A 19,847-nucleotide genomic window follows, 5' to 3' on the forward strand; every position below is an offset into this window, starting at 1 on the left:
AGGCACACAACAGTGTTGGCCATGGCAGAGGAGCGTACTACGCCTGCATAGAAATAAGAAAAAATGAAAGCTCCCCGTCGGGAAATCGAACCCCGGTCTCCCGCGTGACAGGCGGGGATATTGGCCACTATACTAACGAGGAGAGATGGGAGGAGGCACACAACAGTGTTGGCCATGGCAGAGGAGCGCACTACGCCTGCATAGAAATAAGAAGAAATGAAAGCTCCCCGTCGGGAAATCGAACCCCGGTCTCCCGCGTGACAGGCGGGGATACTGGCCACTATACTAACGAGGAGTGATGGGAGGAGGCACACAACAGTGTTGGCCATGGCAGAGGAGCGCACTACGCCTGCATAGAAATAAGAAGAAATGAAAGCTCCCCGTCGGGAAATCGAACCCCGGTCTCCCGCGTGACAGGCGGGGATACTGGCCACTATACTAACGAGGAGAGATGGGAGGAGGCACACAACAGTGTTGGCCATGGCAGAGGAGCGCACTACGCCTGCATAGAAATAAGAAGAAATGAAAGCTCCCCGTCGGGAAATCGAACCCCGGTCTCCCGCGTGACAGGCGGGGATACTGGCCACTATACTAACGAGGAGTGATGGGAGGAGGCACACAACAGTGTTGGCCATGGCAGAGGAGCGCACTACGCCTGCATAGAAATAAGAAGAAATGAAAGCTCCCCGTCGGGAAATCGAACCCCGGTCTCCCGCGTGACAGGCGGGGATACTGGCCACTATACTAACGAGGAGTGATGGGAGGAGGCACACAACAGTGTTGGCCATGGCAGAGGAGCGCACTACGCCTGCATAGAAATAAGAAGAAATGAAAGCTCCCCGTCGGGAAATCGAACCCCGGTCTCCCGCGTGACAGGCGGGGATACTGGCCACTATACTAACGAGGAGAGATGGGAGGAGGCACACAACAGTGTTGGCCATGGCAGAGGAGCGCACTACGCCTGCATAGAAATAAGAAGAAATGAAAGCTCCCCGTCGGGAAATCGAACCCCGGTCTCCCGCGTGACAGGCGGGGATACTGGCCACTATACTAACGAGGAGAGATGGGAGGAGGCACACAACAGTGTTGGCCATGGCAGAGGAGCGCACTACGCCTGCATAGAAATAAGAAGAAATGAAAGCTCCCCGTCGGGAAATCGAACCCCGGTCTCCCGCGTGACAGGCGGGGATACTGGCCACTATACTAACGAGGAGAGATGGGAGGAGGCACACAACAGTGTTGGCCATGGCAGAGGAGCGCACTACGCCTGCATAGAAATAAGAAGAAATGAAAGCTCCCCGTCGGGAAATCGAACCCCGGTCTCCCGCGTGACAGGCGGGGATACTGGCCACTATACTAACGAGGAGAGATGGGAGGAGGCACACAACAGTGTTGGCCATGGCAGAGGAGCGCACTACGCCTGCATAGAAATAAGAAGAAATGAAAGCTCCCCGTCGGGAAATCGAACCCCGGTCTCCCGCGTGACAGGCGGGGATACTGGCCACTATACTAACGAGGAGAGATGGGAGGAGGCACACAACAGTGTTGGCCATGGCAGAGGAGCGCACTACGCCTGCATAGAAATAAGAAAAAATGAAAGCTCCCCGTCGGGAAATCGAACCACGGTCTCCCGCGTGACAGGCGGGGATACTGGCCACTATACTAACGAGGAGAGATGGGAGGAGGCACACAACAGTGTTGGCCATGGCAGAGGAGCGCACTACGCCTGCATAGAAATAAGAAAAAATGAAAGCTCCCCGTCGGGAAATCGAACCACGGTCTCCCGCGTGACAGGCGGGGATACTGGCCACTATACTAACGAGGAGAGATGGGAGGAGGCACACAACAGTGTTGGCCATGGCAGAGGAGCGCACTACGCCTGCATAGAAATAAGAAGAAATGAAAGCTCCCCGTCGGGAAATCGAACCCCGGTCTCCCGCGTGACAGGCGGGGATACTGGCCACTATACTAACGAGGAGAGATGGGAGGAGGCACACAACAGTGTTGGCCATGGCAGAGGAGCGCACTACGCCTGCATAGAAATAAGAAGAAATGAAAGCTCCCCGTCGGGAAATCGAACCACGGTCTCCCGCGTGACAGGCGGGGATACTGGCCACTATACTAACGAGGAGAGATGGGAGGAGGCACACAACAGTGTTGGCCATGGCAGAGGAGCGCACTACGCCTGCATAGAAATAAGAAAAAATGAAAGCTCCCCGTCGGGAAATCGAACCACGGTCTCCCGCGTGACAGGCGGGGATACTGGCCACTATACTAACGAGGAGAGATGGGAGGAGGCACACAACAGTGTTGGCCATGGCAGAGGAGCGTACTACGCCTGCATAGAAATAAGAAAAAATGAAAGCTCCCCGTCGGGAAATCGAACCACGGTCTCCCGCGTGACAGGCGGGGATACTGGCCACTATACTAACGAGGAGAGATGGGAGGAGGCACACAACAGTGTTGGCCATGGCAGAGGAGCGCACTACGCCTGCATAGAAATAAGAAAAAATGAAAGCTCCCCGTCGGGAAATCGAACCACGGTCTCCCGCGTGACAGGCGGGGATACTGGCCACTATACTAACGAGGAGAGATGGGAGGAGGCACACAACAGTGTTGGCCATGGCAGAGGAGCGCACTACGCCTGCATAGAAATAAGAAAAAATGAAATCTCCCCGTCGGGAAATCGAACCCCGGTCTCCCGCGTGACAGGCGGGGATACTGGCCACTATACTAACGAGGAGAGATGGGAGGAGGCACACAACAGTGTTTGCCATGGCAGAGGAGCGTACTACGCCTGCATAGAAATAAGAAAAAATGAAATCTCCCCGTCGGGAAATCGAACCCCGGTCTCCCGCGTGACAGGCGGGGATACTGGCCACTATACTAACGAGGAGAGATGGGAGGAGGCACACAACAGTGTTGGCCATGGCAGAGGAGCGCACTACGCCTGCATAGAAATAAGAAAATATGAAAGCTCCCCGTCGGGAAATCGAACCCCGGTATCCCGCGTGACAGGCGGGGATACTGGCCACTATACTAACGAGGAGAGATGGGAGGAGGCACACAACAGTGTTGGCCATGGCAGAGGAGCGCACTACGCCTGCATAGAAATAAGAAAAAATGAAATCTCCCCGTCGGGAAATCGAACCCCGGTCTCCCGCGTGACAGGCGGGGATACTGGCCACTATACTAACGAGGAGAGATGGGAGGAGGCACACAACAGTGTTGGCCATGGCAGAGGAGCGCACTACGCCTGCATAGAAATAAGAAAATATGAAAGCTCCCCGTCGGGAAATCGAACCCCGGTATCCCGCGTGACAGGCGGGGATACTGGCCACTATACTAACGAGGAGAGATGGGAGGAGGCACACAACAGTGTTGGCCATGGCAGAGGAGCGCACTACGCCTGCATAGAAATAAGAAAAAATGAAATCTCCCCGTCGGGAAATCGAACCCCGGTCTCCCGCGTGACAGGCGGGGATACTGGCCACTATACTAACGAGGAGAGATGGGAGGAGGCACACAACAGTGTTGGCCATGGCAGAGGAGCGTACTACGCCTGCATAGAAATAAGAAAAAATGAAATCTCCCCGTCGGGAAATCGAACCCAGGTCTCCCGCGTGACAGGCGGGGATACTGGCCACTATACTAACGAGGAGAGATGGGAGGAGGCACCCAACAGTGTTGGCCATGGCAGAGGAGCGCACTACGCCTGCATAGAAATAAGAAAAAATGAAAGCTCCCCGTCGGGAAATCGAACCCCGGTCTCCCGCGTGACAGGCGGGGATACTGGCCACTATACTAACGAGGAGAGATGGGAGGAGGCACACAACAGTGTTGGCCATGACAGAGGAGCGTACTACGCCTGCATAGAAATAAGAAAAAAATGAAAGCTCCCCGTCGGGAAATCGAACCCCGGTCTCCCGCGTGACAGGCGGGGATACTGGCCACTATACTAACCAGGAGAGATGGGAGGAGGCACACAACAGTGTTGGCCATGGCAGAGGAGCGCACTACGCCTGCATAGAAATAAGAAAAAATGAAAGCTCCCCGTCGGGAAATCGAACCCCGGTCTCCCGCGTGACAGGCGGGGATACTGGCCACTATACTAACGAGGAGAGATGGGAGGAGGCACACAACAGTGTTGGCCATGGCAGAGGAGCGTACTACGCCTGCATAGAAATAAGAAAAAATGAAAGCTCCCCGTCGGGAAATCGAACCCCGGTCTCCCGCGTGACAGGCGGGGATACTGGCCACTATACTAACGAGGAGAGATGGGAGGAGGCACACAACAGTGTTGGCCATGGCAGAGGAGCGCACTACGCCTGCATAGAAATAAGAAAAAATGAAAGCTCCCCGTCGGGAAATCGAACCCCGGTCTCCCGCGTGACAGGCGGGGATACTGGCCACTATACTAACGAGGAGAGATGGGAGGAGGCACACAACAGTGTTGGCCATGGCAGAGGAGCGTACTACGCCTGCATAGAAATAAGAAAAAAATGAAAGCTCCCCGTCGGGAAATCGAACCCCGGTCTCCCGCGTGACAGGCGGGGATACTGGCCACTATACTAACGAGGAGAGATGGGAGGAGGCACACAACAGTGTTGGCCATGGCAGAGGAGCGTACTACGCCTGCATAGAAATAAGAAAAAAATGAAAGCTCCCCGTCGGGAAATCGAACCCCGGTCTCCCGCGTGACAGGCGGGGATACTGGCCACTATACTAACGAGGAGAGATGGGAGGAGGCACACAACAGTGTTGGCCATGGCAGAGGAGCGTACTACGCCTGCATAGAAATAAGAAAAAAATGAAAGCTCCCCGTCGGGAAATCGAACCCCGGTCTCCCGCGTGACAGGCGGGGATACTGGCCACTATACTAACGAGGAGAGATGGGAGGAGGCACACAACAGTGTTGGCCATGGCAGAGGAGCGTACTACGCCTGCATAGAAATAAGAAAAAAATGAAAGCTCCCCGTCGGGAAATCGAACCCCGGTCTCCCGCGTGACAGGCGGGGATACTGGCCACTATACTAACGAGGAGAGATGGGAGGAGGCACACAACAGTGTTGGCCATGGCAGAGGAGCGCACTACGCCTGCATAGAAATAAGAAAAAATGAAAGCTCCCCGTCGGGAAATCGAACCCCGGTCTCCCGCGTGACAGGCGGGGATACTGGCCACTATACTAACGAGGAGAGATGGGAGGAGGCACACAACAGTGTTGGCCATGGCAGAGGAGCGTACTACGCCTGCATAGAAATAAGAAAAAAATGAAAGCTCCCCGTCGGGAAATCGAACCCCGGTCTCCCGCGTGACAGGCGGGGATACTGGCCACTATACTAACGAGGAGAGATGGGAGGAGGCACACAACAGTGTTGGCCATGGCAGAGGAGCGTACTACGCCTGCATAGAAATAAGAAAAAAATGAAAGCTCCCCGTCGGGAAATCGAACCCCGGTCTCCCGCGTGACAGGCGGGGATACTGGCCACTATACTAACGAGGAGAGATGGGAGGAGGCACCCAACAGTGTTGGCCATGGCAGAGGAGCGTACTACGCCTGCATAGAAATAAGAAAAAATGAAAGCTCCCCGTCGGGAAATCGAACCCCGGTCTCCCGCGTGACAGGCGGGGATACTGGCCACTATACTAACGAGGAGAGATGGGAGGAGGCACACAACAGTGTTGGCCATGGCAGAGGAGCGTACTACGCCTGCATAGAAATAAGAAAAAATGAAAGCTCCCCGTCGGGAAATCGAACCCCGGTCTCCCGCGTGACAGGCGGGGATACTGGCCACTATACTAACGAGGAGAGATGGGAGGAGGCACCCAACAGTGTTGGCCATGGCAGAGGAGCGTACTACGCCTGCATAGAAATAAGAAAAAAATGAAAGCTCCCCGTCGGGAAATCGAACCCCGGTCTCCCGCGTGACAGGCGGGGATACTGGCCACTATACTAACGAGGAGAGATGGGAGGAGGCACACAACAGTGTTGGCCATGGCAGAGGAGCGTACTACGCCTGCATAGAAATAAGAAAAAAATGAAAGCTCCCCGTCGGGAAATCGAACCCCGGTCTCCCGCGTGACAGGCGGGGATACTGGCCACTATACTAACGAGGAGAGATGGGAGGAGGCACACAACAGTGTTGGCCATGGCAGAGGAGCGCACTACGCCTGCATAGAAATAAGAAAAAATGAAAGCTCCCCGTCGGGAAATCGAACCCCGGTCTCCCGCGTGACAGGCGGGGATACTGGCCACTATACTAACGAGGAGAGATGGGAGGAGGCACACAACAGTGTTGGCCATGGCAGAGGAGCGTACTACGCCTGCATAGAAATAAGAAAAAAATGAAAGCTCCCCGTCGGGAAATCGAACCCCGGTCTCCCGCGTGACAGGCGGGGATACTGGCCACTATACTAACGAGGAGAGATGGGAGGAGGCACCCAACAGTGTTGGCCATGGCAGAGGAGCGCACTACGCCTGCATAGAAATAAGAAAAAATGAAAGCTCCCCGTCGGGAAATCGAACCCCGGTCTCCCGCGTGACAGGCGGGGATACTGGCCACTATACTAACGAGGAGAGATGGGAGGAGGCACACAACAGTGTTGGCCATGGCAGAGGAGCGTACTACGCCTGCATAGAAATAAGAAAAAATGAAAGCTCCCCGTCGGGAAATCGAACCCCGGTCTCCCGCGTGACAGGCGGGGATACTGGCCACTATACTAACGAGGAGAGATGGGAGGAGGCACACAACAGTGTTGGCCATGGCAGAGGAGCGTACTACGCCTGCATAGAAATAAGAAAAAATGAAAGCTCCCCGTCGGGAAATCGAACCCCGGTCTCCCGCGTGACAGGCGGGGATACTGGCCACTATACTAACGAGGAGAGATGGGAGGAGGCACACAACAGTGTTGGCCATGGCAGAGGAGCGTACTACGCCTGCATAGAAATAAGAAAAAATGAAAGCTCCCCGTCGGGAAATCGAACCCCGGTCTCCCGCGTGACAGGCGGGGATACTGGCCACTATACTAACGAGGAGAGGCGGGATTTTTTTTCTTTATTGCCGGTTAACAATACATACGCAGAAATAATATCTAGCCACACTTTGGCCGAGACAATGGTAAAAACATTTTCATATCAATCAGTTCATCCATAACTGCCACCCAGTCCGGCGGCTGGGGTTTACTGCGGAGAACATCTAAGCAAAACTGCACTTTCTATAAAGTTTTCTCTCACTGATCGCACATTTGCGTCGGCGTGCCTGGCCGCCATTCTCGTTTTCCAGATGCTGTGGAGGCCCAGTAGCATAAACATGCCGTAAGGAACTTCCTCACTTTCTATAGGTAGAAACCGGATGCCATAAGGAGTTACAGGTAGTTCTTTCTTCAATGTTCTTTGCAAGATGTCCCAGTGGAAAACCGGGTCACAGCAGTCGGTAAACACATGTTTGATGGTCTCGGGTTTTTTGCAGAGTATGCAGTCGGTGGTCCAGGGCACAAAAATGCCTTTATCGTTTAGCCATGTTTTCACCAGAAGGGTACCAGTATGAAGTTTAAAGAAAAAGGATTTGACAGTCGGTCTTACCGGCATCTTCTTAACTCGCTTTAGCACATCTTTGCCTGGGCCTCCGCAGTAAAAGGAACGGTATAAGGGAACAGGTATAAATATATCTAGCAAATCTTTGTACAGTTTTTTCCTGGGTACAGCACATAGATACTGTGTAGAAAAGTGAGCGCTCAAAGTGCGAAAGGCTGCCACAACTTCACGCAAAAAACCTGTTACAGCACGATTCGTGGCCGGGTAACTGGACACAACAAATTCCGGCAACAAGTTGCCTAAGCGCACCTGCAATATTGTGCGCAACAAAGGATCGGTTTGATCACGTAGAAACAAAAATCTTGAGACAACTTGCTTCAGAAACAAATAAGAAAGACCAAGGCCGCCCCTTTTGACCGGAAGGAACAGATTAACTCGACTTGTTCGCTCCCAATTTGAGATCCAAATAAAGACAGCAAACACTCTATGCAGCTTCTGCAGGTTTGCTCTGGTAATGAGCACGAACTGCAATAGATACCAAATTCTGGCTATTAAAAATACATTGCACACACTCGCGCGCGCGAAAACAGAAACGTCACGTCCTTTCCAGCCCTCCGCTTTTTTTCTTGCAATCTGCGTTATTTCACCCCACAACTCCGTACTGCTTTTATAGTGCTCCAATGGTACCCCCAACTACTTCGCAGGGGAGGTCGTCCATTTCATGTTAGCAAACACTGCAGGTGTGCTGTCCCAATCACCGTGCCAAAAACCTATGCACTTATCCCAGTTAATTTCGGATCCAGTCTTTTTTCAATATTCCCCCGCAACTTTCACAACTTCTTTAACGCTTTCTTGATCCGCGCAAAAAACAGCAATATCATCAGCGTAAGCAAGCACTTTTACTTGCGCCGACAGAAGAGTGAAACCGCAGATCCCATCATTGTGCAACAGTGATAACAGAAAAGGCTCAAGGTAGATCGCAAAGAGCAAAGGCGAGAGCGGGCAACCCTGCCTGACCGAAGAACACACAGGTACAGGTTCAGTCAGCTGTTTGTTCACTATAATTCGGGTAACACAGTTGTCGTACGCCATCTGTACACCTTGTATTATCTCAGAGCCGACGTTGGCATATTCTAGAATGGCGAAAAGAATGTCGTGCGACACTCGATCGAAGGCCTTTGCAAGGTCAAGCTGTATCATGGCAACTCGGCCCCCGAAGGCATCGCAGCATTCAAGAACAGTTCTAGCAATGTGCACATTTGTTCCAATGGTGCGACCTTTAATACCGCACGTTTGGTGGGGCCCTACAAGGTCCTTTATGACCTTTTGCAGTCTGTTGGCAAGAATCTTCATAAACACTTTATAGTCAACGTTGGTTAGGCTTATCGGCCGATAAGCCCCAACGGACAGAAGTTTAGATTGGTCGTCACTCTTGGGTATTAAAACCAGGTGTGCTGTTTTAAATGATGGTGGCATTTTCTTTGTCTCATAAATTTCGGTGAAGACGCAGTGGAGACCTTGGGTGAGTTCGGCTTTGAACTTCTTATAAAATTCACTACCTAAGCCGTCAGGACAGGGGAGGAGAGGCGGGAGGAGGTGCTTTCTGGCCATCCAGAAAGCAGCTGCGGAGCCTCCCGAGTGGCTCTCGAGGCTAGAGCCGCTCTGTATGCTTCGTGAATTTTAGTATGACGAAGCCAGACTCATGATTGCTGACCACGACAGTGTCGTATGTACATAGCGTTTTGTGTGTTTTTTGTTGAGTGTTTTTTGTGTCAAAGCCAGGCAATAAAGAAAAAAAGGAGGTGCCCAACAGTGTTGGCCATGGCAGAAGTGCGTACTGCGCCTGCATAGAGATAAAAAAATTAAAGCTCCCCGTAGGGGAATCGAACCCCGGTCTCCCGCGTGGCAGGCGGGGATACTGGCCACTATACTTTTTTTTCTTTATTGCCGTCGTTGACATTGAAAGTAAGAAACTCAACAGATAAAATGCGTCAGCGAAGCTTCGACTGACACGACATGTTACAATTTCTTCAACTGTGCCAACCTGTCAAGTACATCAATCCACTCTGGTGGTTCGGGCAGTGCCCGATACACTTCCCTGAAACGGACAACACCCTCTATGAAGTGATCACGCACGGGTCGGACTTCAATAGCTGCATTGTTGAGCTGCATTGTTGAGCTGCATTGTTGAGCTGCATTGTTGAGCTGCATTGTTGAGCTGCATTGTTGAACTGCATTGTTGAACTGCATTGTTGAACTGCATTGTTGAACTGCATTGTTGAACTGCATCCTCGTTTTCCACAGGGTGCGGAGGCCCAGTAGCATTATCGAATCGAATGGAATTCCGTTGATTTTATGAACCGGCAAAAATCTTATACCGTGTGAATTTATGGGTAAATCCTTTTTACAGTTCTTTGAAGAACATCCCAGAAAAAAATTGGGTCCCAACAATCCAAAAACACGTGTTCTATTGTTTCAGGTTTCCTACATAGGTAACAATTAGTTGTCCAAGAGACGAATAGACCTTTATCTTGCATCCATGTTTTGACTGATAATGTTAGTATGCAGTTTAAAAAAAAAGGATTTCACTGATGGTAGCACTGGCATCTTCTTAACTCTCTTGAGCCACATCTCCTCCTGGGCATCCACGTTGTGGCGAACGGTAAATCGGTACAGGAAGCATTACGTCCACTAAATGCGAGCACAATTCTTTCCGCGTAACATTACTTAAGTATTCAGCAGGGAATCGAACATGCAGCATTCGATATGCGAGCACCACTTCACGCATGTACCCTCTAAGTGCACCACTCATAGTTTGACATGAGTATACAACAAATTCTGACAGGAGTCTACCTAGTCTAACTTGCACTACTGTGCGAAGGACACATCATTTTGTTCACGGAGAAACATAAACATGAAACAACTTGTCGCAAAAACAAATGTACAAGACCTAGCCCACCTATTTTCAGAGACAGAAACAAGTTTTGTTCGACTGTTCTCTCCCAAATCGAAGACCAAATCAAAACGGCAAAAACACGGTGAATTTTTTTTTAATGGTAACTCGTGATGCACTAAGCACATTCATCACGTACCATATCTTTGCAATGAGAAATATATTGCAGACAGTGGCGCGCGAGAAAAACAGACAATTGTCTCCCCCTGCACGCGTCAGCCTTTTCCTTCACCCTTGAAGTTTGGTCCTCCCAGTACGGATTAGGGTCCCGTAAAAGTCAAGAGGCACACCAAGGTACGTTGTCGGTGCGGTGGACCAGGGTATTCTACTGTAATGGTCTGGTGTGGATTCCCAACTGCCATGCCAAAAACCATAGCTTTTTTCCAAGTTTATCAGGGCCCCCGTGCCCTGACAAAATTTATGGACAACATTTCCTACCTCACAAATGCTTTCTCTATCGGAACAGGAAATAGCAATGTCATCGGCGTAAGCCAGAATTTTCACATGCGCTGACTGGAGCCTAAAGCCCATTATGCGCTCGTTAGTTTGAATGCCTATGCAAAGCGGCTCGAGGTAAGCAGCGAATAACAGGGGCGACAATGGACATCCCTGTCTCACAGATGAGCGCACTTGCAGGCTATCAGTCAGGTCTCCGCTCACAATGATCCGCGTTGTACAATTGGCATACGCCATTTTGACGCGGCCTGTTATTACGCTTCCTACGTTGAATGGTCCAATATTGCGAACAGCACATCATGGGAAACACGGTCAAACGCTTTTGCGAGATCTAGTTGCAATCATCGCAATTCGCTCAGCAAGTGCGTCACAACATTCCAGCACACATCGCACTACGTGTATGTTCGTGGCGATGCTTCGAGCCTTTATACCGCAGGCCTGATGTGGGCCGACCAGCATGGTTATCACACTCTGCAGTCTATTGGCAAGAACCTTCACGAATATCTTGTAGTCGACGTTAGTGAGGCTTATCGGCGATAAGACCCCACTAGCAGGCGCTTTTCCGTGACTCAGTTTTAGGAATAAGAACAATGAGCGAAGTTGTAAAGGAGACTGGTACACGGTTTTGCTCATAAGCTTCGGCGATAACCTTGAGCAGAACATGAGCTATCATTGTTTTGAAAGTTCTATAAAAAGCTGCCCCCAGGCCATCAGGGCCAGGAGCCTTTCCAGCTGGAAGAGCGTCTATTGCGTCCTCTATTTCTCTCACGGAAATCGGTTGTTCGAGGGCGCGTTTTAACTTCGTCATCGAGCTTTGGCATTAACGGCAGGAATTGCGCTTGGAAACCACCTACTATATGCGCGAATGGCCAAGAAGTTCGTTGAAATGATCGACAATGACGCGTTTGATAACTGTGCTGTCAGCCGAAATGTCATTCCCGTTTCTTATTTCCCGTATTTCCTTGTGATGCGCGTACCGTTTCTCGTCCGATAACGCTCGCTTTGTTGGTGTTTCTTGGGCCCACAGCTTCTCGGACCGAGAAGGAATAGCTGACGCACTGTACCTGTCTGCATCCAGTCTTTCTAAGTGAGTTTTGATGTCTCTCAATGCCTGTAAGGAATTAAAGTTGCTCTCGAAGCTGCGTTTCGGTTCGTTTCTCTTCATGCCGCAGTGCGCTGCTTCTTTGGACGGCTTTCATTTTAACTACCTGTTTAAATTCCTCCCATTCAACCGCAACGTTTATCGACTGCGTTAAGAGTACCTGCTTTAGCTGCTCTTCTACATATTAACAAAGCCCTCATCCTTCAACAATTTGCATTCAATTTCCAAAGGCCCCAGTTGAAGTGTTTTTTATTTTCTTTTTTACCAAAGGCTGAAATCACGAGGCAATGATCACTGAAAGACACTGCTTAACCTCGTACGTTGTACATAGTGGCACAAGTTCAAGTGACACATACAGCCTATCTAATCGTGCATGGCTACTGCGTTGGAAATGCGGTGAATTGAGGACGAGCACCCCTTGTTAAAACACTACCAATACCTTCCATGTTGTAATCACGAACTAGTGCGTTCAAGATTTCCGCACTTATGTCTCGCACTGGCAAACATTTTACACGATCTACCGCATGACACACACAGTTGAAATCACCTAACAACACTAGCACTTTTTCACAATCTAAGTACGTCTGAAACGTTCGAACAACTATTTTCTCTCCGACTCTACATTTGGAGCATATACACAGATAACTCGGAAGTTTAGGCCAAGATGCAGAAAGTCAAACAACCAGGAGGCAGTCGCTTTGACAAGAAAAAAAGTGACTGCACCGTTATTCCGACATTATTTCGTATGAAAAGGGCACAGCCGCCTGAGGCGACTACAGAAGTGGCACACAAAACATCAAAATGCAGACGAAAAGCGGACATCATACGATCTGTCGCTTCTTGGCTCTAAATTTTCGTTTTTTTAATGGCTATTATGGGCTCAGCACCAGTCCATGGGCTAAGCACCAGGATGGGTGACACTCACTGTAGATTCCTCTCGCGCTGCAGCCTCATCTTTTGGCGCAACGTCCGCTTGTGCTGTAGGTCCCGCCGGCTGTCCAAGCGTTCCTCCATTACTGGGAAGTGCCACTAACTGTTCGGCTTGAGGAACAGTAAACGTAGTCGCCTGCGCTACTGTAACACTCGCTTCTTCGATGCAATCCTCTGCATCTGCCTCATCGATGAGAAGTGAAGACGTGTCCTCACTGTACACGGGCCCTGCGACGCTGGCGTACGTCCGAGCGCACTAGCCCTCCTCATGGCCGAAGCGACGGCAAGCTCCGCACCGTGGAATCCGACAATCTCGCCGAATATGCCCATTGCCGCGGCAGCGCAGGCAAAGGGGAGGCCTGCCTCACACGACCACAAGCGCCTGCTCTCCGGCTACGCTCACACTGTTGGGGCAGGTTGTCCAGCTTCACGCCGGCGTTTAACTTAAGGGTCACCAGCCTCGTAGTTGAACCCTTGTCAGACACGCCTTGTGCGCGCCATCGCTCTCTTGAGACGTCGGTCACCTTCCCAAACGGCGCGAAGGCAAGCCGCACGTCTTCGTCTGGTACGCTGTGTAGCAGCCAGTGCAGCTTCATTCGGACATCACGGTTGGCGGGGTCGATCACCAGGCATCGGGCACCCTTCACTTTGAGCTCGCCGACGTTTACAGTCTTCTCCACAGCCTCAGCGTCCTTAAAGGTTACCGCCCACACATGGCTCATGCGATAAGCGCCTAGGGCGATAACTTCCGACAGGAGCGACAGCGGAGCGAACGCATCTCGAAAATATTCCACATTGTAAAGGCGCACACTGATGTCCCCGTGCAGAAAAACCGTATTCAAAACAAAACCTCCTGTTGGCAGGCTAGTAAGTACGACCTGGTAATCGTTGCTCGATGCGAAATCCATGTTTCCGCGGCCAGACATGGCCACTGTAGCCGCTCCGACGGAGCCAGTCGTTACACGTCTGTCACGCTCGGTTGCCGGAAGTGAATCCTACTGGCCACTATACTAACGAGGAGAGATGGAGGAGGCACCCAACAGTGTTGGCCATGGCAGGGGAGCGTACCACGCCTGCATAGGGACAAAAAAACAAAAGCTCCCCGTCGGGGAATCGAACCCCGGTCTCCCACGGGACAGGCGGAGATACTAGCCACTATTATTTTTTTCTTTATTGCTGGTATTTTGACCCACATAAAAAGAAAACACATAGTCATACATAAGCACTAAAACACAATCAACATCTCTGTTAAAACAACGACCGCCCAGCTTGTGCGGTCACGCTCATGCTAAAATTCCTTCATCGCCAATAATAACTCAACACGTGACAGCCACTCTGGACTACATTCCAGCATCTTTTTCTCCGGAACAAAATTCCTTATGCTTTCTTTAAAATATTGACGTGCCGGTCATGCATCGAGATCGGCGTGCCTTACTGCCATTCTGCATTTCCAAATGCTGTGTAGGGCAATTAGCACGATCAAATCAAATGGGGTACCGTCATCACTTTCAATTGGCAAGTAGCGAATTCCATACCCAGCAAGCGAAATTCTTTTTGGATTGTGCGCTGAAGCGCATCCCAAAGGGACACAGCATCCCAGCATTCAAGGAACACATGCTCAATTGTCTCCTCCTTTCTGCATATTATACAGTGAGTGCCCCAGGGAACGAAAAAACCTTTTTCAGCCATCCACGGTTTGACAGTCAGAGTTCCAGTGTGTAATTTAAAAAAGAAAGTCTTCACACCAGACGGGACTAACATTGCCTTAACACGCTTTAGTACCTTGTTACCTATACCTTCCCTGTAAAGGGACCGATATAGAGGCACGGGGAGAACCACACTACAGAGGTCTTTATACAGTTTTTTTCCGGTTGACTTCACTCAGGTGTTGGAGTGAAAACCGCGCCGTCAAAACCTACATGAAACCACAACTTCGCGTAGAAAACCATGCATTCCACCGGGCATACTGCCAGCAGAGACAACCATATTAGGCAAGTGCTTACCCAGGCGAAGTTGGCAGACAGTGTGTAGAAACGGGTGCTTAACGTCCCGAAGAAATAAAAAACCGATTGACAACCTGTATCAAAAACAAATGTGACAAACTGAGTCCTCCATTTCGAACTCGTAGAAATAAACTGGTGCGGCTTGATCTTTCCCAAGAAGATGCCCACACGAACACTGCAAACACACGATGGAATTTTTGGATATGAACCTGGAGCAATGCAAAACTTCAAGGACATACCAAAGTTTGCTCACTAAAAATATGTTGCAAATTGTGGCTCTCGAGAACATTGACCAATTCCAGCCATTCCATTTATTCACTCTTTCCCTCATTTTATCCACTTCACTCTCCAGTAGGCTTCGCTGTCTTTGGAACACTCAAGAGGAACTCCCAAGTATATAACAGGAGTCGTAGTAAAACTCATGTTGTTAAAAGTGTCTGGGGCCTCCGGCCAATCCCCGTGCCAGAATCCCAGGCACTTACTCCAGTTTACCGCGCTGCCACTGGCCGCACAAAAACGTTTAACACATTTAAAAGCCTGTGTTACACTGTCGTAATCATTACAAAACACGGCTATATCATCCGCATAAGCCAACAGTCGGACTTCTAACTGATGTAGTTTAAAAACCGGGCATACAATCGCTCTGTATCACGCTCAAAACAAAATGACTCTATATACAAACAAAACAATGGCGAAAGAGGGCAACCCTGGCGCACCGAGCGCTTGACTGCAATGCGTGAACCCACCACCTTGTTGACAATTAGGCTTGTCGTGCAATCCTGGTACGCCATGGCGACCCCGCTGTGGAGTTCGCTGACCGTTCTTCGAACGAAGACTGAGAAAGGCCGCGCCAGTGTCGGCGCCGCGTGCCGCATGAAAGGGAGCCGTCCGGTCCCTACTTCCTCCGTCTTGCAGCGGACGTCCTTGTTTACCCGCGCTGCCTCGGGCATAATCCGCCTTGAACAAGCCTAAACCAGATACAGCTGTCGACATGTGTGCGTCGTCAAGGGGTGACGAGACTTCGGCGATGCGGGAGAGATACAGCTGGGTGGGGACCGAGTGCTGGGTGACCGGAAACGGATTATTCCCTTAACGACTGTGTTCTCTTTGTTGCTGTCAACAACCTGAGTCATCGCCTCGTCGGCACATGTTTCTGGCATCTGTGGTGCCGTGGGTGGCGTGGGCAACGGAAGTCGCATTTAGTGTTGTTTGTGTGGTTATTTGAAACCTCCTTCCCAAATGTTTTAATCAGAACTTTTTACCCAATCTTTGATCAGTGGGCGGACCTTATTTTCCTTTCCTAACCACTGATTGGCGAGATGGGTCGTTTGTTATCTTATTGGTTGCTGTCCCCGCTAAGGGCGGAGACAGAGGGTTTAAAACCAAGCGCTCTGGGTTGAGCGGGGGCTGAATTCGTCTGATCCACGATTTAGTCATGTAAATAGTTTTCTCCTTGCTTTGTTTCTTCTCGTTTTTTTTACCTATGTTGTAAATAAATAGTTAACCTTCTCCTTTCCTTGAGTAATGTGAATGTTTGCGAGTAGAACCACCGGGTCATCAAGAAACTCCGATTTCATCATCAAGTAGTTTCCTCTCATCGCCACCGGAAGGGGAAACTCAACTCCCGCCTCGAATAATTCTACCCACATTCACATGATCTAGAATGCACCGAAGAATTTCATGAGGCATCCTATTGTACGCTTTCTCCAGATCAATTTGAATCATTGCCACTTGCGTGCCCATTGCGTCGCAGCATTCAAGGATACTACGCGCTACATGTATATTTGAGAAAATATATCGCCCTTTGCTACCGCACGTTTGATGCGGCCACACCAGGTCAGTAATGACTGTCTGCAAACGCTTAGCCAAAATTTTCATCATTATCTTATAGTCTCCATTTGTGAGGCACATTGGACGGTAAGAAGTTACTCTGCGCAATACAGAGGGGTCTTCTGATTTCGGTATAAGAACATTGTGGGAGGATGTGAAGGATGGCGGCAGTACATTGAGATCGAATGCCTCATTATAGACAGCAGCTAAAACTGGTGAAATTATTCCTTTTAGACGTTTATAAAAGGCTGAGTGTCAGACCATCCGGGCCCGGAGACTTCCCCGGCTGCAAGCTTTCAATAGCGTTTTTCACCTCCTCTACTGAGATAGCTGCCTCCAATAGTTCCTTCGTACTGTCGTCTAGACTGGGCATCAACAAAAGGAAGTCCTTCTTGAAACGATCAATGTCAACTGAGCAGTTGGCAGATAACCCACTGTAGTGCTCGAAGAAAGCGCGCTCAATATCTTCTGCTGTGTCACTAACTTTTCCACCAACTTCAATTTTCACTATCTGATTGCGCCGCGCGTGCCACTTTTCTGCGCCCAACGCTCTTTTCGACGGAACTTCCCCCGCTATCAGCTTTTCAGCTCTCGCTCGCACCAGAGCACCGTGGTATCTTTCGATGTCGAACTGTTATATTTTATGCTTTAGTGCGCGGATATCGTCCATGAACATGCCGGGTCTACTACACTCTTCACTGATCAATTTTTCCAAGTTCCTGCGCATCGTTTTTTCATCTGCCCCCTTTTGTCTGCGCATAGCACTCGCCCGCTCCAATGCTTTCATTTTAACTGTCTGCTTGAAGTTCTCCCATTTTTCTCTGCACGTCGTATTACCCATATGATTCATTGCATCAACTTGCGTCGTGACGTCTGCCATAAAAATTTCATCATCCAGTAATTTTGAATTCAATTTCCATAACTGCCACTCGAAGCTTCTTTTCCTTTCTTTCGTGCTTGCTACTAAAAAACTGACTAAGCAGTGATCAGTAAATGAAATAGCGCTCACTCGGTACTCCTTGCATAAGGGAACCAAATCAAGGCTTACGTATGCTCTATCCAAACGAGCATGGCTCAAAGCCTGAAAATGGGTGAACTGTGTATTTCTTCCACCACCAAGGCATTCAGCCACATCCGCCAAACTACTGTTCCCTATTATTTCATTTAGGGTAGTGGTGCATGCATCCTTGTACGGTCGGGCGCTAGTTTTGTCCCGGGCTGAAAGAACGCAGTTGAAAGCACGAATAAGAATGACCAACCTATTACACTGGGTATACTGTTTTAGCTGTTCAAAAAACTGCACCTTTCCCCAGCAACAGTCGGCGCATACAAACAGATTACTCGCCACTCCAAGGACGATAGCAAGAAATCACATACAATAAACCGTCCTGACGTGCATGACGTAACGGCTTCTATTTTAGCTCCTAGACTATGTCGGACCAACAATGCGCAGCCTGAAGAATATGCCACGGAATGGCTCACAATAGCACAGTATCGCGCTACGAATTGTTGCACCATGCTCCCGGTTTCCACGTCGCCCTCGACTTTCGTCTCCTGCACTGCTAGAATGTCAAGGTCAAAGTCGCTTAACAGGCGGTACAGTTGACTCTGCTTCCTCCTTGAGGCAAGCCCTCGGACATTTAAAGTTGCCACGCGAATGGACTTATCCATAGTCATCATAGCAAGGTGGAAAAAAAAACCGGGGGCATGGCGCTTAGCTCACAACTGCGGTTTGAACTGGAGTGTTAGCACAGGGCGGTCCTCACGGCGGCATAGGCGGCGTTTCCGCCGTCTTGCGCGCCGCCGAAGTGTTCGGCAGCGGTCGAAAGGAAGGACGCCGTCCAACAGTCGTCTTGGCTGGCGGCTCGTCTGCAGCAACGACACTATGCTCCTTCCCATTTTCGCCTGCGTCGTGAGGTCGCTTTGCAGCGGCACTAATACTGTCGCTGTCCATCACGGTGACTGGTGCCGGCTCGGTGGGTGGTTTCTCGCCTCCTCCGGGAGAGGGGTGGCCCGTAGTGCTTGCCTCATCCTTCTCGTTCCCGCCTTCTGCGTCGTCATGTCGCCGCTTGTCTGCGGGTTTATCTCCACCGTCAATTAGTTGTTCCCCTTGAAAGTTCGACGATGCACCTTGCGTAACCAGGTTACGGCTCGTCCTTGCTGTTTCCTCTGAGTCTTCCTCGTCCATCAGGTGGTCCGATATGTCGTTTGCCTGCACTGGTCCGGCTACGCTGGCGTACCTCTTTGCGCAATCAGCATCGACGTGGCCGAAACGACGACACCGACTACAGCGCGGCACTTTGCAGTCGCGACGTATGTGCCCGGTGCTCTTGCAGCGCAGACACAGAGGAGCGCGGCCCGGCACAACAACAAGAGTTAGCTCTCCGGCTATCTTGAGCTGATGCGGAATATCGTCTATTTTGACGTCGGCATGCAATTTTAGTCCAACTGTACGAGTCGTCGACCCTTTTTCAGTGAGCCGCCGCGGTGGCTGAATGGTTATGGCGCTCGGCAGCCGGCCCGAAAGACGCGGGATCGATCCCGGCCGCGGTGGTCGAATTTTGATGGAGGCGGAATTCTAGAGGCCCGTGTACTGTGCGATGTCAGTGCACGTTAAAGAACCCCAGGTGGTCAAAATTTCCGGAGCCCTTCACTACGGCGTCTCTCATGGCCTGAGTTGCCTTGGGACGTTAAACCCCTATAAACCAACCTTTTTCAGTGACACCAAGAGCCCGCCACTTCTCCCGGGTCATTTCCAACACATTCCCGTAGGGCGACAGTGCCACGCGAACGTCTTCGTCGGTAACGCCATGCAGCAACCAGTGCAGCTTTACGCGAACCTCTCGGTTATTCGGATCAATGAGCAAACACGGGCGATCCTTTACCTTCACGTCGACGGCCAAAAGCAACTTCTGAGCAGCATCAGCAGTTGTCATTGTCACAGCCCACACGTGGTTCATTTGATACGCCCCCAACGCCACAACGTCGGGAAGCGCACCGAGGTTGGCCAAAGTGTCCCGGTAGTCTTCAACACGCTA

Source organism: Amblyomma americanum, chromosome 8 (assembly GCF_052857255.1).
Source record: "Amblyomma americanum isolate KBUSLIRL-KWMA chromosome 8, ASM5285725v1, whole genome shotgun sequence".
Classification (NCBI taxonomy): Eukaryota; Metazoa; Arthropoda; class Arachnida; order Ixodida; family Ixodidae; genus Amblyomma; species Amblyomma americanum.